This window comes from Mesoplodon bidens (assembly GCF_964165515.1).
Source record: "Mesoplodon bidens genome assembly, chromosome: 8".
In the NCBI taxonomy this organism is placed as follows: domain Eukaryota; kingdom Metazoa; phylum Chordata; class Mammalia; order Artiodactyla; family Ziphiidae; genus Mesoplodon; species Mesoplodon bidens.
Window position 1 is genome coordinate 106180406 of NC_138165.1, and position 16017 is coordinate 106196422.

The following is a 16017-nucleotide window of genomic DNA, read 5'->3' on the forward strand; positions in this document are numbered from 1 at the left end:
AGGAAGATTTGGTTTTGTTTTGACTATTGTTTTAAATAAGGATCAGGCACTAGAATGATTCATAGCAACAATTTCTTTGAATTGTCATATAAAACTGGTAACTTGTATATCTAAGTCTGAATTTTTCTTCCTAGTATTCTTTTCTTTTTTTTGAATTTTATATTATTTTATTTATACAGCAGTTTCTTATTATCTCTTTTATACATATTAGTGTATATATGTCAATCCCAATCTCCCAATTCATCCCACCACCACCACCTACCCCCACCCCCATCCTCTTTCCCCCATACGTGGTATCCATACATTTGTTCTCTACATCTTGTCTCTATATCTGCCTTGCAAACCGGTTCATCTGTACCATTTTTCTAGGTTCCACATATATGCATTAATATACGATATTTGTTTTTCTCTTTCTGACTTACTTCACTCTGTATGACAGTCTCTAGGTCCATCCACATCTACAAAATGACCCAATTTCATTCCTTTTTATGGCTGAGTAATATTCCATTGTATATATGTACCACATCTTCTTTATCCATTTGTCTGTCGATGGGCATTTAGGTTGCTTCCATGAACTGGCTATTGTAAATAGTGCTGCAGTGAACATTGGGGTGCATGTGTGTTTTTGAATTATGGTTTTCTCTGGGTATTTGCCCAGTAGTGGGATCACTGGGTCATATGGTAATTCTATTTTTAGTTTTTTAAGGAACTTCCATACTGTTCTCCATAGTGGCTGTATCAATTTACCTTCCCATCAACAGTGCAAGAGGGTTCCCTTTTCTCCACACCCTCTCCAGCATTTGTTGTTTGTAGGTTTTCTGATGATGCCCATTCTAACTGGTGTGAGGTGATACCTCATTGTAGTTTTGATTTGCATTTCTCTAATCATTAGTGATGTTGAGCAGCTTTTCATGTGCCTCTTGGCCATTTGTATGTCTTCTTTGGAGAAATGTCTCTTTAGGTCTTCTGCCCATTTGTTTTTTTTTTGCGGTACGTGGGCCTCTCACTGTTGTGGCGTCTCCCGTTGCAGAGCACAGTCTCCGGACGTGCAGGCTCAGTGGCCATGGCTCATGGGCCCAGCCGCTCCGCGGCATGTGGGATCTTCCTGGACCAGGGCACAAACCCATGTCCCCTGCATTGGCAGGTGGACTCTAAACCACTGTGCCACTAGGGAAGCCCTCTTCTGCCCATTTTTTGATTGGGTTGTTTGTTTTTTTAATATTGAGCTGCGTGATTCCTAGTATCCTTTTTTTTTTTACATTTATTTATTTATTTTTGGCTGCGTTGGGTCTTCATTCCTGCGCGCGGGCTTTCTCTAATTGCGGTGCGTGAGGTCTACTCTTCATTGCTGTGTGCGGGCTTCTCATTGCGGTGGCTTCTCTTGTTGCCGAGCATGGGCTCTAGGCACATGGGCTTCAGTAGTTGTGGCTTGTGGGCCCCAGAGTGCAGGCTCAGTAGTTGAGGCGTATGGGCCCAGCTGCTCCGTGGCATGTGGGATCCTCCCAGATCAGGGCACGAACCCGCATCCCCCACACTGGCAGGCGGACTCCCAACCACTGCGCCACCAGGGAAGCCCTTAATTTCTTTTTAGACATTTTAATAGAGATCTTGAAAGTATATGGAGGTCTAGATGGTTTCACTTACTGATGAATTCCACTAAACATTTAAGGAAGAAATAGTCCTGATTTTACAAAAATGCTTACAGGAAAAGCAAGAGAAGGATACCTTTTCCATCTCATTCTGTGAGGCCAGCATTGCCCTAATACCAAAACCAGGAAAGGACATTTTAAGAAAAGAAAGCTACAGACCAGTACTCCTCACAAACATGGGTGAAAAAGTCCTCAACAAAATATTAACAAATAAAATCCAGCAATGTATTAAAAGGATAATACAACATGAGCAAGTGGGGTTTATCTCAGGAGTGCAAGGTTGGTTTAATATCTGTAAAGCAATTTGGCGTAATTCATCATATTAACAGGCTAAAGTTAACCCCATATTTAAATCAAATGCTATCATTTTGATAGATGCAGAAAATATATTTGATAAAAGTCCACAACCATTCATGATAAAAACTCATAGTAGACTAGCAATAGGACTTCTTCAGTCTGGTGAAGAATATCTAGGAGATACTTATAACTAACATTATTCTTAGTGGTGAAAGAGTGGATTTTTTTTTCTACTATTGGGAATGAGGTAAGACTGTCCCTTCCCATTCCTTTTATTCAACATCATACTGGAGATTCTAGTCAGTATGATAAAGCCATAGAAAAAACATTTAGATCGGAAAGGATGAAGGAAAACCTTCTTTATTCTCAGACTTTGTGATTTTCTATGTATAAAAACCTAAGGAATTTACAAGAAAAGCTACTAGAACTAATAAGTGAGCTTAGCAAGGCTGAAGGACAGAGGCTGATATACAAAAACCCATTGTATTTCTATATAGTAGCAATGAAAAATAGGAAGTTGAAAACTTTCTTAAAGTACCATTTTTAATAGGATGAAAAATATGAAATACTTAGGGTTAAATGTGACCAAAGATGTGCAAGACTATAAAACGTTATTGAGAGAAATTAAATAAGGCCTCAGTAAATGGTGAGAAATACTGTATTCATGAATTAAAAGACTCAATATTGTTAAACTGCCAATTCTATTCAAATTGATCTGTAGATTAAGCATAATTCCAAACAAAATCCTAGCAGGAGTCTTTGTAGAAATTAACAAACTGATTTTAAGACTTATTTGAAAGGGCAAAGGACCTAGAATAGCCAAAACAAAGAACCACAAAGTTGGGGGACATATACTACCTGATTTCAGTACTTATTATAAGGCTTTGGTAATTGAGACAGTTTGATATTATCAAGATGGACATATAGATCAATGGAGCATAATAGAGAATCCAGAAATAGACCCATACCTATATGACTAATAAATTTTCTACAAAGGTGCCAAGGTAATTCAATGGGGAAAGAATATCTTTTCAACAGGTGTGCTATTAAAATTGTGTAGCCATATGAAAAACAATGAACTTCAACCCTTACCTTGTACCATATATAGAAATTAACTTGAAGTGAATCGTGGATCTAAATACTGTAATCTTTCTAGAAGAAAATAGAGGAGAAAATTTAGTGACCTTAGATTTGGCAAATATTTTTTAAGTGTAATATAAAAAATATGAAATATAAAAGAAAAAAATCAATAAATTTTTAGTTAAAATTATAAACTTTTAGTTTTCAATAGACAGTTATAAAAAATGAAAAAGCAAGCCACAGACTAGGAGAAAATATTTGCAAAACACTTATCTCACCAAAAACTTTTATCTAGAATATAAGAACTCTTATAAGTCAATAATAAACAAACAACCCAGTTAAAAACTATATTAAAGGGCCTCCCTGGTGGTGCAGTGGTTGAGAGTCCGCCTGCCGATGCAGGGGATGCGGGTTCGTGCCCCGGTCTGGGAGGATCCCATATGCCGCGGAGCGGCTGGGCCCGTGGGCCATGGCCGCTGGGCCTGTGCGTCCGGAGCCTGTGCTCCGCAACGGGAGAGGCCACAACAGTGAGAGGCCCGCGTACCGCAAAAAAAAAAAAAAAAAAAAAAAAAAAAAAAACTATATTAAAGATGTGTACAGATACTTTACTGAATAAGATATATGGATGGCAAATAAGCATATGAAAAGATGCTCAACATAATTAGTCATTATGGAATGGAAATTAAAAGCACAAAATACTACTGCAAAATCACTAGAATGGCTAAAGTCGAAATGGCTGACCATAACCAGTGTTGGCAAGGATATTGAACAAGGATCCCTCATATGCTGCTTGTGGGAATACAAAATGGTGCAATCACTTTGGAAAACAGTCTGGAAGTTTCTTAAAAAGTTAAGCATACACCTAACATATGAGCCAGCTATTCCATTCCTGGATATTTACCTTAGCAAAATTAAGGCATTTGTTCATATAAAGATTTATATGTGAAAGTTCATAGCAGCTTTTTTGGTAATAGTCCCAAACTGGAAACCACTCAAGTGTCCATCATCATGGAAACCAATTTTCGTATATCCATTCAATGGAATACAACTTAGCTGTTAAAAAAAATTAAGGAATTATTGATACATGTAATAACATGGGTGAATCTCAAAATAATTATGATGAGTGAAAGAAGCAAGACAAAAAAGAATACACTCTGTATGAGTCCATTATATAAAACTGGAAAATGCAAACTAATTCATAATGACAAAAGGCAGATCATTGGTTGCCTGGGGTGGGAGTAGGACAGGGGGATTACCAAGGGGCCCCAAAGAAACTTTTGGGGGTGATGGACATGTTCATTATCTTGATGGGATAGTTTCATAATTGTGTATGTCAAGACCAATCAATTTGTGTACTTTAAATATATGTAGTTTATTGTATGTCAGTTATACCTCAATAAAGCGGTAAAAAATACTGAAAATGAAGAAACAAACAAACAAAAGAAGATATTTGGACAAATGAGTCTGGAGCTCCAAGAAGAGACTGGGACTAGAGATGTAAATTTGGGAATTATCAACATAGGTGTTAAAACCACACAGTAGATGAGGTCACCTAGAGAGTGTAGCTAGAGAAGGCAGCTGAATCCTGAGTTCTTGGGCAAGCCAACATTTAGAGGTCAGCAAGAGGATCTCCAGAGGTCAGGTAAGGAGACTGCAGAGAGGCCTGTGCCCCTGATATATTGGGGTATGGGCCATTATGGTTAAATTCCACCAGTGCCTGGTTTAGAGAAAAGGCTGATGCATCCTGAGGGTGTAGTGGGCAGAGGACCAAGTGAAATGGGTATCAACAAGCTCAGGTTCTCATAGGCCATATAACCCGCCTGAACCTAGGGAGGCCTTTTTTGATCTACCTTCCTTGATGACTTTTTCAGACCTGTTGCTGGCAAGAGGAAGCTTCATGGAAGGAGTCAGTATACCTTTAGCCCTTAAGCAAGGAGGAGGAGGATGTTTAGTGAAATATGTTCTGAGGATTAAGCATAGGAAGCCCAGACCAAAGAGGCTAGAGTCAGGAACTGTTTTTTTTTTTTTTTTCAGTATGCGGGCCTCTCACTGTTGTGGCCTCTCCCGTTGTGGAGCACAGGCTCCGGACGCACAGGCTCAGCGGCCATGGCTCACGGGCCTAGCTGCTCCGTGGCATGTGGGATCCTCCCGGACCGGGGCACGCACCCGTGTCCCCTGCATCAGCAGGCGGACTCTCAACCACTGTGCCACCAGGGAAGCCCAAGAGTCAGGAACTTTTGATGAAATCCTTTTAGCTGTAATTTGTAATGTTCCGCCTATATTATTTCTGCATTCCCCCAAGTGTAAAAACAACTTTCCAGTTAGCAGTACACTTCTTTTTTTTTTTAAGATTTTTTTTTGATGTGGGCCAACTTTAAAGTCTTTATTGAATTTGTTACAATATTGCTTCTGTATTATGTTTTGGTTTTTTGGCCACGAGGCATGTGGGATCTTAGCTCCCCAACCAGGGATCGAAACTGCACCCCCTGCGTTGGAAGGCAAAGTCTTAACTACTGGGCTACCAGGGAAGTCCCGAGCAGTACACTTCTTAAAATGCAAAGAGTCCCTGTTTATCCTCTGTGTTGTCCAATCTGAATCTCTTTAATAGTCAGTCTTGTGGAGAGAAATACTGCAGAGGCTAGAGTGGACCATGGCATCTTTCAAGTCAAAAGAAAAGTAGGCTAAGTCTCTAAATCTTGGGTGCTGGGTATTGGCTGGGACCTCAGAAATGGTGCTAGAGCTTAATTGTAGAAAAGCCTCTGATGGTTTTCTTACCAATGCCTAAGACTCCTGAATCAGCACAGAAAAGGGAACTTTGGAGCCCACTTGGCTTTGGAGACTGCCATCAGAGCTACTGGCAGGTGGGCCAGGCACCTCATCAAGAATCATAGCAGTCACTGTCTTGTACGGGAATGGGCAGCGCTGGGGTTTCTAGGCAGATGGATAGAGGGAAATAGAGGGACTCAGAAGGCCAGTGTTGGTGTTAGTACTGAGGAGTCTGGAGAGGAGGTGATATTCATGAAGGACGTGTGCAGAGCAAAGCTGACAGTAGCTGTTTTTGGTCAGAGAAAGATGGATGTGAGGATACGTCATTAGAATTGAGGCCAATCTTATAGGCCAGTGCTTGTCTCTAACTTGCAAATGATTCACCTGGGGATTTTGTTAAAATGCAAATTCTAATTTAGTAGATCTGAGGTGGTGCCCCAAATCGTGCATTTCTAGCAAGTTCCCAGTCAACATTGGTGCTACGGGTTCTGGAACCATCCTTTGAATAACAAGGCTATAATATGTGAGTCAGGAGAAGAGAAGAAAGAAGCAGCTAGGGAACTTGGGGATGAACTCTCTGGGCCCAGGATCTGAGACTTGGTTGGCAGGAAGATAGTTGAGGAAGAAATGTGAACCTTAACACTTGTGGCTGGGCCCTGATGTCCGCCTGAGAGACTGGATCCTGAACCTCTTATTATTAATGACATCCTTTTGAGCAAGGATTGGAATGGATATAGAGAAAGGCCTAGACTGGCAAGGAGAACCCTACCCTTTGTGTTGCTGGTAGAAGGGGTGATGACAGAGGGGCTGCCTTAGTATGTATATAGGCCCTCTTCGGCTTTCAGAAGATTTGAAGTGTACAGAGTGGCTCAGGGTTCCTTACTTGTTCCGTTTCTGTGGAGTTCCTAAAGGTCTTCACAGTGGCTGCCTGACAACTGCTTTTTATACTCAAGTCAGCCCCGTTAAGTATGTCTCTTAGGCCTCGTTGGAATAAGTATTTCACAGCTTCCCATTCTGAAGAGGGAGCTCTGCTGGCTGTGGCCCACCTGTGACAGTTGTTGGTGACAGGGTCAAACTAGAGAGAAGAGAATATTCAGCCTGTCATCAAGAATCCCTGACATGTAGAATATAAACATCTCAAAGGATACTGGCCAATTGTATTACAGGTTTGTTAGTACAAAAGCATATTGTTATCAAAGGAATCTGTCATCAATGGTGTGAGCAAATGCGAATTAATTGGATTATTCATCTTTGCTTCTCTATTCTTGTTGTGCTCACCCCTCTTGGGTATGTAAACAACAGTTCTTTTAGCTGTAGTAGTAAATAGTCAATTTATTTCACAGCATGTTTTTTGGCAAAATAGATAGCTGTAGAAGTATCAAGCTGTGAGGCAATAATAAAAAAATTTGCTCTTATATAACAATTATAATTTCAGAATTCCTCCATGCTTTTAGTATTTATATGTAATTTTTATTATAGACATTTAATGAAGGATTCTTGAGGCAAATGATAGTTTCTTTACTTTGTCAGTTTGGAAGTTAAGTGACTTGTTTGAGAACTTGTTTGAGTTTTGGGAAACAGGGAGTAGAATCCATATGTCTTGACTTAGCTTAATGTTCTTTCCTTTCCTTATGTTTGTTTTTTTTGCTCTTTTTTTTTTTTTTTTTTTTCTGTGAGAGTGTGTGTATGTATTTTTATAGCCTGAGGGTTTGTGGCTTTCCTCAGGTTTTCAGAGTGGATGGATGTGTCCCCAAATGGTTAGAAGCCATTGATCTTGATGATTCTGCCTGGACCAGTTCAGGGTACCTGGTGGCTTTTCATCCTCCACCCCTCCTGCCCTGTGCTAGATGCTGGAGGTACAAACTCAAATAGGTCACATGCTTTGCTCTTAAGGTGCTTGTAGGCTGGTTGGAAGAGGGATGGGAACAGTCGTAGTACGGTTTGCACGATAGAGAAATACATGTTGTTATGCGAACACTAAACTGAGAGAATTTGGGAAGGTTTCATAGAAGGGGTTCCATTTGAACTATGGTTTGGAAGATGGGAATGGAGAAGGAGACAGGTTTGGTTTTGTTTTAGGATGAGAATGATTTGTTTAGGGCTGAGAATTATTTGGCAGGAGAGGGTGGTGAAAATTTCCACTTTCAGGGAGGAACATATGAAGTAAGGCTCTGTCTTTCTGCCATGCAGTTGGCTGAGTGCTGCAGCCCCTCAACCAACTCTCTTAGACACTGGCAAAAGCAGGGAATTGCCAATTGTTACCAAGATCCCCCCCTCTAGGAAGACTAACGTCCTTGACCCCCTTTTACTGAAGCTCACAGTATCCTGCTCTTTGCTCTGTAAACTCGTCTAATTGTCATGTATTTGATCTTAGCCCCACCTCTTCCATTTTCTTTTCTTTTTCCCACCAAGTTCATCTTCCATAATCATCAACAACCTTGTCTTTTATCTTTTTTTAAACTATAATAAATTCATCCTATTATTTTTCTTCTCTTAAAAATCAAATACTATATAGTACATTACAATTAAGTGTATGTAGACTCTGTGGATGCTGCTGCTGATTGCTAACTTTTTAGTGCTGTGTACCAGGAACTGTATTTAGTGTCTCACACCATTCTTTAGTCTGCTTTTATCTCTATCCCAGTTTCGTGAATGGGAAACCTGAGGTTTAGCTTAAACATCTTACTTATTTAGGGAACAAATAAATATAACTAGGGAGTGACAGTGTTGGGATTCAGATTCACATTTCCTCATGTCATGACCTCATTGCTATTTGTTATTCCAGAGGTGCAAAGGAGAGAGTTATTTGATCTGTAGATAGATATTGTCAGGTATCATAAAAATCAACATAAATCCAGAAAATAATAATACATGATTTAGCATTAGGCAGTATCCTGAGTTGCCATCATGGGTAAAGAAGATGACTTTATCAATTGAAACGACCAAAGGCCCAGTATTATTCTTTTTTTTTGCGGTACGCGGGCCTCTCACTGCTGTGGCCTCTCCCGTCGCGGAGCACAGGCTCCGGACGCGAAGGCTCAGCGGCCATGGCCCAAGGGCCCAGCCGCTCCGCGGCATATGGGATCCTCCCGGACCGGGGCATGAACCCGTATCCCCTGCATCGGCAGGCGGACTCTCAACCACTGCGCCACCAGGGAGGCCCTCTTTTTTTTTTTAAGCAGCATATAGTATCTGGTCTTGATCTAGTATTTCAGTTAATTAATTTTTTTAATTAAAAAAAATTAAAAATCTTTTACTTAGTAGCTTTTTATGGTTTATTATATATATTTTTAATTTTTAAAAAAAATTTTAAATCTTTTACTTAGTACCTCCCCGTATTATTCTTAGAAGACAAACAATTTAGAAACAATTAATTAGAATTCGAGTGAACTGAGTGGCTGTATCCTAAGGCTAGAGAGATATGAAAGCTACCCAGGGCATTAGGGAGGCAAGTATTGGGAATGTGTCTTACCAGACATCTGCCCTACATAACAGATAGAAACCGAGAGAGCTAACCCAATTATAAAGTGAAACCGTGAGCTACAGCCCGCTGGACAAGGCATAGAATCAAAGAGGTTATAGACTCAGATGCCATTCTGGCTTGTTGGCAGCAGATCTCAAATTCATGGGGCATGTGACACAGATATTCAGAAGGCAGGTAGGCATTTGTCATATAGAGGGTGCCTCCTTTTGGGACTTTGGGACAGGGTTCTAATTCCAGATATGTGGGACCATCTTATTACAAACAGACTGTTGGAGGCAGCCACTAGGCTGGGAGTCAAGGATAGGATTTAATCCCTGAGCTAGGAGAATTGGCTAGAGCAGTATTGGGAGCAAGAACCAAAGCAGAAGACCAACCTTGAAAGCCAGAACTCTGGGCCTTTTTTGGCGATACCAAAGGAGATTTGGGAACCCAGAATTCAGCTCTGGTATCTTAGATCTGGGGGTTGGGTTAAAGCTAAGCCCTCCTATAAGAGGAGCCAAAGCTGTTTAAATATTAACTTCTTTGCTTGATTGGAAACTAGGGTGAGCAGCTTAGTTAATGCAGCCATAGTGAGTGGCCCAGAGAAAATCAGAGTAAAGGAGGCTGATAAGAGTGTATTAAAATTAAAATCAGGTGAAACTGTGAAACAGAAGCTGACTAGCTGAAGAGTCAGGAGTGGATTTCAAGTGAAATTTCTTCTCATTGGAACTTAGCTTCTATATCCTTCTGTCTGAATATTTAAAATATAGTAAGACAGACTGGAATAGATTTGATATATTGATACCCAATGGAAAATTATAATGTTATTCATTTATCACCCAAGTATTTGTTGAATACCTACCTTGTACTTGGGAGTAAATCAACCAAGCACTTTGCTAGCTAAGTCTAAATTTCTCTTGGGACAGGATTATTTTACTTAATTTACAACAGAGTAAAATTTATACATGAATTAAGAAGGATGGAAAAGCAAGGGCAATTATTCTATGTTTTCTAACATATCTATTATACAGTTCCTAAGAAAACTTATTTTTATGCAGAATGCTAATACTTCAGCAAGGGAATAATAGAAGTATGGATGGACATTTTGGAAGAGATTGGCACAGAAGGAACTTGAGTTTAAAAGAGAGAGAATAAAGGAAGGGCTGATAGGAGTAACTACTCTTGTTCTAAATTAAACAAACAAAAATCAAAGTGCACATTTAATCCCTAACTTTCAATGGCTATTCCAAACCTTCTTATGGTCACATGAAATTGGTCTAGTACAGTAAATTGTTTCCTTTGACAACTAACTTTTCCTTCAAATGATTGTTTTAAAGTTTTGTCTTCCAAGTTCTTCTTTAAATATGCACCCATCATACTAGATTATATTTAATCCAATCTCTTATATAACCACTATCATTTTGGATTGCTCTCAATTCCAGTGGAATTCGGATTTCTTAGAACTGTTTGGTTTCTTGGCCTGCATGGCAGGCCCAAAAAAGACTTGGAAGGTACTTAATCTTGGAGGGCAAGGTCTTTGGAGCCTCCACCCATAACAGTATGGTAGGTAAGGTATATCTACTACCATGATCAGATTTTCCCAAAATTGTTATATACACAAACCTATTTTTAACAATCATCTTTTCTTCTTCTTTATTGCCAGCTCTAGGATCAAATACATCAGGTTCTTGCCTGCTTTAAACATGCCTTCAGATCTCTGTAATTCAAATTGAAATGTCTGAAATAAGGAATGTATCATTTAAGGATAGAGTAGCTTATTTGTGCTGGGAAACTCCCAATTAATATTTCAGGATTATTTGCTAGAAAACTAATTCATTCCTCCTTAACTCCATGGAGATGGTTTGGTGAAATTTACATTCATTGTAAGGAATGAGTTAATATAGGTAAAGTACTTAAAGCAATACTGACATATTATAAATGCTCAAGAAATGTCAGATATTACCATTATTCTTCTTTGAAATGAGGACTGAGAGTTACAGTTAGGCCAAGATCATAATAATGACTCAAGTTTACTATTCCCAGCTCTTGAATTTACCACTGATAACATTTGCTCATAGCAGACATAAAATGTTCATATAAAATGTTGACATAAAATGTTGATGTCTCAGTATGCATTCCTTTGAGGAAATTGCTGGACAATTGTATGGTAGGCAAGATTATACTGTGGAATGATGTGGTTTATTTCTTACTCATGCCCTTTGCCCATCAAGCTCATCTAGGGTTTTGTTTTACATGATCATCACTCCAGAGCCCAGGCTGAATGGAACAACTGCCATCAGGAGTACTCCCCTTTTCTGTGGCAGAAGGAAACAGAGCCCTGGAGGGGCCACATTTAAAATGCCTTTGTCCCAAAGCGACTTCATCAGTTCTGTTCACAACTCATTGGCCAGAATGAGTCACCTGGCCCTACTCAACCACAAGAGGGCCAAGAAGTACAGTTCTACAAATTGTCTGCAAGTAGGGATAGCAGGAAATATCTGGTGAACTGCACTGATGACTATCACACTGGATTAATTAGATTCATTGTACTTTGCATTCCTGACCAGCCATCTGAAAAGTGTATGCCACTGGTCATTAGGGAGATCAGGCAAAAATTTCTATATCATTTACTATAAATACATCACCACTAATGAAAAAAGAATTCAGAAATACCTGAAAATGATCTAGATGGTATTTAAGATCACCCTTAGTTATGTAACTCTTGCTTTAAAGTACAGTGTGTAATACAAAGTAAATTTGTTGATCTTCAAATTAAGCTAATGGTGTAATTTTTGTAAGTGAAAGGCAAGGAAGTTTTAAGGAAGTGTACTGGCATTTATTTGGTAATACTTATAAACCATAAAGAGTTTATCATTAGCAGTAGTATTTTGATATTGTTGCTTGCTACTGCTATTGTTAAAATTTTCATTTTTTATTAAAAATTTTTCAATAGATATATTTTATCCTATGTTTTATAGAAACTAGTCATGATTTAGGGCATATACATAATTGTCTTATGAATTTAGGCAACTAGGGAGAGGAATATGGTAGATTTGGAAAACTATAGATATTTTAGTATTTTGGAGCTTGAAGTGCAAGATAGGGATCTAAAGTGTCAGGAGATGAGGCCGGGCTGGTAAATGGCAGGTCGGGAGGTTCACATCGTGAAATGTCTACACACTGTGTAAAGGAGTTCTGCCGTTATCATGTAGGTATGGGGGAGCCTTTGAAAAATTTTGAGGAGGGGTGATGTAGTCAGATTTGCATAGTAGAATATCATTTTGGTGGTAGGGTGGAGAATTTAAAGGAAAGGGGTAGGGACTTCCCTGGTGGCGCAGTGGTTAAGAGTCTGCCTGCCAACGCAGGGGACACAGGTTGGAGCCCTGGTCCGGGAAGATCCCACATGCCGCGGAGCAAGTAAACCCGTGCGCCACAACTACTGAGCCTGCACTCTAGAGCCCGTGAGCCACAACTGCTGAGCCTGAGCACTGCAGCTACTGAAGCCTGTGTGTCTAGAGCCCATGCTCCACAACAAGAGAAGCCACCACCACAAGAGGCCCGTGCACTGCAACAAAGAGTAGCCCCTGCATGCTGCAACTAGAGAAAGCCCGCGCAACAACGAAGACCCAATACAGCCAAAAATAAATAAATAAATTTAAAAAAATAAAATAAAGGAAAGGGGTAAAATTGGTGGGAGATTGATAAGAAAGTTACTTAAGAGAGTCTCAGTGAGTGATGATAAGAGTCACAGTGGCCATGTGGATTGTAAGGAGATGAATTAAGAGTATTTAATAAGATAGAACATGGTGATTGGATGTAGTAGGCAAGGGAGAAGGAAGAAGCCAGGATGACTCCTACATTTCAGGCTCAGGTAATTGAGGGGATGATGGCACCATTTGCTAAGTTAGGAAGGGGAGCAGGGACATATGATAGGTTTGTTTGGACACACTGAGGCCTGAAGACATATAGGTATATAGAGCTAGGAGGCAGCTGGCAGCTGGCAGCTGGATATTAGGATTTGGAGTTCAGGAGTGAGATCTTGGCTAGAGATTTTGGTAACCTCAGTGGCACTTGAATAAACTGTCTGGGGATGATTTATGGAGAGATATGGCCACTGAGGATGGAGTCTGAGGAACACCAACACTTAATGGGCATGGAGAGAAATAGGATCCAGTAAAGGAGACTGAGAAGTGGTGGCTAGAGAGGAAGGAGGAAAACCAGGAGAGAATGTTAGGCTGGGAACCAAGACAAGGGAGCATTTGAATGAGGAGGAAGTAGTCAAGAGTGCCATGTTGTTGACAGACCCAGTGAGGAATTTTAAGAGAAGTTAGATTTGGCTAACATGGAGCCATCTGTGACACTGATCAGAGCAGTTTTAGTAGGAAAGAAAAGGAAAGGCAGAAACCAAATCCCAGTGAGTGAAGGGGGCCATGATGGAGGCCATGAAAGGGTAGTGATAAGACACAAAGATGATGGTGATGGTTGTTATGGTATGAGAAAAGCTTGACTTAAATGTGGTATCTTTTTTTTTTTTTTTAAGAATCAATTTTATTTATTTATTTATTTTTGGTTGTGTTGGGTCTTCTTTGCTGCATGCGGGCTTTCTCTAGTTGCAGTGAGTGGGGGCTACTCTTCGTTGCGGTGCGTGGGCTTCTCACTGTGGTGACTTCTCTTGTTGTGGAGCGTGGGCTCTAGGCACGCTGGCTTCAGTAGTTGTGGCACGTGGACTCAGTAGTTTTGGCTCGCAGGCTCTAGAGCGCAGGCTCAGTAGTTGTGGCACACAGGCTTAGTTGCTCCGTGGCATGTGGGATCTTCCCAGACCAGGGCTCAAGCCCATGTCCTCTGCATTGGCAGGCGGATTCTTAACCACTGCGCCACTAGGGAAGTCCCTAAATGTAGTATCTTAAGTCAGATTTCCTAGAGACAGAGCTTGAGATGGAGAGTCTTGCCCATCTCAAAAAGTAGTCTATTTTTATGAAAGATTTCTGAAATACACCAAGTTACTTAAAATTTAATTACTAAAATCATGACATAGATTAAAAATTCAAATTTGAGAACAACGTACAGAGAACTGGATTTAACGCTAAGAGAAGTTGGGCCTGGCTGGTAAGAGAATGAATCGATAATGCAAAGCACAGAACCGAGGGTAGAACAGGGACTTGCTCTAGAGAAAGCCAGATCAGGTGTTAGAAGCAAATGCTTCTCTCTTCTCCTGAAGAGAGAAGAGAGATGTCCCTATGGCAGTTTTTTTTTTTTTTTTTGCGGTACACGGGCCTCTCACTGTTGTGGACTCTCCCGTTGTGGAACACAGGCTCCGGATGTGCAGGCTCAGCGGCCATGGCTCACGGGCCCAGCCGCTCCGCAGCATGTGGGATCCTCCCGGACTGGGGCACGAACCCGTGTCCCCTGCATCGGCAGGTGGACTCTGAACCACTGCGCCACCAGGGAAGCCCTCTTCAGTACATTCTTAGTGTTAGGTGTGGTATTCCTTTTGGAGTACTCTGGATCTTTGCAACTCAGAGTGTGGTCTGTGTACCAGCAACATTACAGAATCTTGGGCTCTACCCCAGGACCCACTGAATGAGAATCTGCATTTTAACAAGATTCCCAAGTGATTTGTATGAACATTTAATTTTGAGAAACACTGATGTGGATGATTAAAGAATTAACTCTTCTTTTAAAATAAAAGTTACATTGGCACTACAGAGAAAGGAGGAAGATACATATGACACTATTACAGGTAATCTTGGAGGAGAGTCATGAGTGCAGTGTCACTTGTTGGGGCTTCAGAGGTTTGAAGTAATGATTTCCTTGTTTTAGCAGAATTAAACTCTGCACTTCCCCTTACCCCTGCTGCTTCCCCAATTAGCTCTAGCAAATGGAGGATGGAGAGATTATTCTTATAGTTGTAGTTAGAAAAAGTCTACTAATTAGTTTATTGAAAAAAGATTTCAGGACTTCCCTGGTGGCACAGTGGTTAAGAATCTGCCTGCCAATGCAGGGGACATGGGTTTGATCCCTGGTCTGGGAAGATCCATGCCACAGAGCAACTAAGCCTGTGTGCCATAACTACTGAGCCTGCTCTCTAGAGCCCACGAGCCACAACTACTGAGCCCACGTGCCACAACTACTGAAGCCTGTGTGCCTAGAGCCCGTGCTCTGCAACAAGAGAAGCCACCGCGTGAGAAGCCCACACACCGCAACAACGAGTAGCCCCCTTTCGCTGCAACTAGAGAAAGTCCACACGCAGCAACGAAGACCCAACGCAACCGAAAAAAGAAAGAAAAAAAAGATTTCAATCTATATCTTGAGTTGTTTTTATGCCAGTAAGTTTTCTGTAACCCTCTTTCTCCCACATTTTTAGGAAATCATTTTTATATTAAGTTCAAACAATCATGTCATTCCTTGTTAACCTCCAGTTTCATTCTTTTTTTTTCCTAAAGAATTACCTCTTATACTGTGTTTAATACATGTTTTTTATGATACAGGCTTTCTTTTTTTTTTCCTAAATCACTAATTGAGACCTGATTTTAGGAGTTTGCAGCATGTTATAAAAGTCTTTTTGAAAAATAAGCTTACAGAATATTGAAAAAACATTTTAATGTATAGAATTTTGTATCTTGAAATACTCCAAAGTATGAAACAGCTTTTAATAACTTAAGCATTGTTATTATTCTTTCTGCCCTGTGCCATTGTCATATCCCATGCTATTGCATCAGATGGTATTGAAAAGAAAAAGAATAATATAAGCTTAAAGGGTAA

The 16017-nt window shown here is 40.3% G+C and overlaps 1 protein-coding gene across 4 annotated transcripts in view; it reads left to right on the forward strand.

Moving 5' to 3' along the window:
- The window catches only part of DIS3L2 (DIS3 like 3'-5' exoribonuclease 2), a 382646-nt gene that overhangs the window by 73138 nt on the left and 293491 nt on the right, over positions 1–16017 (forward strand). The window lies entirely within an intron of this gene.